Here is a 4,245-nt window from a genome sequence, read left to right as displayed (position 1 = left end):
TAAGTGATCGTTAATAAATCTCGGAAATTTGTGGTGAGGTCTTATGGGACCAAACTGCGGAGGTCATCGGTCCCTAAGCTGACACACTACTTAATGTAACTTAAATTAACTTACGCTACGGACGACACATACACCCATGCCCGAGGGAGGACTCGAACCTCCGACGGGGGGAGCCGCGCGTCTCGTGACAGACGCCCTAGACCACGCGGCAACCCCGCGCGGCGATTCGTGGATAACAGAAGTAGATTTTCGATAGTCCGTTTCAGTAACATTAAACATCAATGAGCAGTTAACAGTATTACGACATCTCTTCAGCAAATCCATGGGAAGCAAAAAACGAAAGTAACCGTAACTAATCTGTCGCAGTTTTAGGGCCGATCTAGCCTATGCTAACAGCCCTGAGTAAGCATTCAGATGCTCCGAACAGAACTGTGCCTCCAAAGTCATGTGACATTGATACAATGTAAGGTTTGCCCGTAAATGGATTACGGATTTCGGACGTCATTCTATCGCTAGCACAGACAGATCCCGTTCAAAAGTACTGTGGATTTTGCACTCACGTTTCATAAATGTCAAAATATTTTGCTTTTACTACACGGAATGGACTTGGCTCAAGAAATAAATGGGCATTCCACTTGTTAAAGAGAAGTGTCACAGTTCAGATGCCGCTATTTCTTGTATTGAGGGACAGCCACCGCTATTTTGTAGGTATTTGTAACACACGTGATTATATTAGCGTATCTGTTTTAATTAAGTATGCTCCAGCGACATTGCGAAATTCCTTCCCCGTTCGCCAATGTGAAAGTGTCCCAAACAAAGTCGAATTTCCAGCTATAATACGCAGCAAATTAACGATTTGTCAGACTGTGAAATTTTTTTAGCGACAAAATTCTTGCATATTTTTCTGGCACAATGTGTTTGATATTCGTCATCTTCTGGCAAATTTAAAATATTAATCGTACATATACGTCATGTATGTCTTAGATACTTTACTACACTTTCTTATTGTGACAACAGCAAAATAAGCTGGATGGTATTGTGAGGAAATGTCTCAGACTGTCACATATATAAATCTTATCTGCATATGATAATTGCTTGAAATGTGTATACATTCAACAGACTGACTGGCAGCATACATTCCCTCTATTGAACTGACATTGACCAGCCAAAACTTTTTTTTTTAATTTGCTGGCTTCGGGACGTGCCCATACAGCCATATCAGCAGTGGAATATCAGTTATGACGCTCCAAACGTAAAGACAATACAACACGCAATCCCTATGCGGAGAAAAATCTCCGACCAGGCCGGGAACCGAACCCGCGCCCCTTCGGTTAGCAGTCCGACACGCTGGCCGTGCAGCTACCGAGGTGGACGGCCGAACGTTTGAACACCTGTTTAGTATCGTGTTGATACAAGTTCGGAACGCAATACAGCATCGATTCTGCATGGCGTGGATTCCGTAAGTCTTTGGCTTTCCTTCATTACGCGGCGCCAGATGTCACGCAATTCCTGTAAATTATGGGCTGGTGGTTTGCGGACGCGAAACTAGTACCTGATAGCGTACCAGACGTGTTCCATCAATGTGAGTTTGCTTTCATGCTGCTCAAACCACTGAAGCACTATTCTGGTCTTGTGACATGTACAATTATACTTATGTTAAGATGCCATCGCCGTCGGAGAAGACCTTCGAGCACGGAGGGATGCAGTTTGTCCACTGTAGTGTTCATGTACACTGAGGAAATAAAAGCCATGGGATACCTCCTAAATTCGTATCGGACCTCCTTTTGCCCGGCATAATGCAGCAGCTCGAAGTGGAATGGGCTCAATAAACCGTTGGAAATTCCCTGCAGAAATATTGAGCCATGCTGCCTCTATAGCCGTCCATAACTGCGAATGTGTTACCGGTGCAGGATTTCGTACACGAACTTATCTCTCGATTATGTTCCAGAAATGTTCGGTGGGATACATGTCGGGAGAATTGGGTGGACGAATCATTCGCTCGAATTGTCCAGAATGTTCAAGCCAATCGCGAACAACTGTGGCCTGGTGTTGCATTGTCGTCCATAAAAATTCCATCGTTGTTTGGGAACATGAATTCCTTAAATGCATGCGGTTGGTCTCCAATTAGCCAAACATAACCATTTCTAGTGAATTATTGGTTCAGCTGGACTAGAAGACCAACCAATTTATTGTAAACACAGCCTACGCCGTTACAAAGCCACTTCTAGCTTCCACAATGGCTTGTAGACAATTTGGCTCCTTGGCTTCGTCAGGTCTGCACCACACACGAACCCTACCAACAGCTCTTACCAACTGAAATCGGGACTCATGTGACCAGGTCACAGTATTCCAGTCGTCTAGTGTCCCACCCATGCGGTCACAAACTCAGGAGAGGAGCTGCAGGCTGTGTCGTACTGTTAGCAAAGGTACTCGTGTCGGTCGCGTCTGCTGCCATAGCCAATTAATGCACTGTCCTAACGGATACATTCGCCGTTCGTCCCACATTGATTTCTGTGATTATTTTTATTTATTTCGTGTCAGAAGCAAACTAAAACATTATTGCATACATTATGGTTTATAAATTAAACCAGTCAAAGAATAAAATAGGTATATATACATGTAGATAATATTAACAAACATTGGTTAATTTAACTATGCAATGGGTGCCCAAAAATTAGCAACGCCCAGTGCACATTGTGTAGCATTTACAAGACCTCCCATAGTGCACACAGTTGAAGGTAATGTGCATTGTAGAAGACGTGATGATGTCTGCACGGCAGCTCCACAGTCACACTTGAGAGAGACCACCTGGAAGCCCCACCTCTGCGGGTTGCTTCTCAATCTTGTGACACAGGAACGCAAGCGATTAAGTGATTTCCATGTGGACCATTTCTGTGTGTGGCCTGGGGGAAGAGCTTCTTGTGGAATCAGCCATTCCTCCAGATGCTGTTATCTTGCCTGCCATCTTTTCTCTCCGTGTTGGTGTGGAGTCCAGCGAGTGCTGCGAAGAAGGCTCTTTCTAGACAGAAGTCTTTGTTGTGCCGGTTGATGACCATGTAGTGGATGGGCTTTAGATGTTAATGCCTTTTTCATTTCATTTTGTGCTGCTGTATCCCGTCGGATGACCGGAGTGGCTATGCCGGAGAACCAGTGCAGTTTTTCCACGGGTGTGGCTCTCAGACAACCAGTGATGTCGTTCAGTGCAACATTAACTTTCTTGGCATGTGTGGATCTGCATTTTTGGTTATTTCACGCAGTGTTGCTTGTCTGTTAGCAGTGACAACTATATGCAAACACAAATTCTCGGTCGTTCAGTGAAGTCCGTCGGCCACTGCATTGTCCGTGGTGAGACGTAATGCCTGAAATTTGGTATTCTCGGCACACTTTCGACCCCGTGGATCTCGGAATATTGAATTCCCTAACGATTTTCGAAATGGAATGTCCCATGCCTCTAGCTCCAACTACCATTCTGTTTTGAATGCCTTTTAACTCCAGTCGTGCGGCCATAATCACGTCGGAAACCTTTTCGCATGAATCATCTGAATAGAAATGACAGCTCCGCCAATGCAGTGTCCCTTTATACCTTGTGTATGCGATACTACCGCCATCTGTTTATGTGCATGTCACCATCCCATGACTTTTCTCACCTCAGTGTACGTTTACGACAGTAACATTTTGACAGCCGATCAGCTCTGTCGTTTCCGAGATGCTCGTTCCTAGGTGCCTGGCCATAACCATCTACCCTTTGTCAAAGCCGTTTATGTCTCTGGACGTCCTCGTTTAAGGCCTCTATTGTCGCTAAAATGATTCCCCATACCATGCCATGCGACCGATTTTCACGACGTTGTGTTTATTTTTAGAGTTCGCAACACAGATAGGCAATAGTCCTAACGATTTGGCTCATTAGTGTGTATTCAGAGATATGACAGAAACGACCATCCGAAGTAAAAAATATCTAGTAAACATGGGCTCTAAAATGCACACCTCTAGAGCTATAAGCACTTATTCAGTTTTTCCAGCAACGAAGAGGAACAAGTGTTCTTAGCTCTTGAAGTACACAGTTTTGAGCCCAAGTTTACTCGTCATTTTTGTTTCGAATGATCGCTCCTGTCGTATCCCTGAATGTTCACCATTCCTCTGAGGCACCCTCTACAGCTCATCTTACTAACATGATACCTGTTATTAGATCTTTGTGGTACGAACATATGAAAAGTAACTTTTCTTCCTTGGACATACTTCAATTTG

Source organism: Schistocerca piceifrons, chromosome 1 (assembly GCF_021461385.2).
Source record: "Schistocerca piceifrons isolate TAMUIC-IGC-003096 chromosome 1, iqSchPice1.1, whole genome shotgun sequence".
In the NCBI taxonomy this organism is placed as follows: Eukaryota; Metazoa; Arthropoda; class Insecta; order Orthoptera; family Acrididae; genus Schistocerca; species Schistocerca piceifrons.
Note: the sequence above shows the minus strand (reverse complement) of the source record.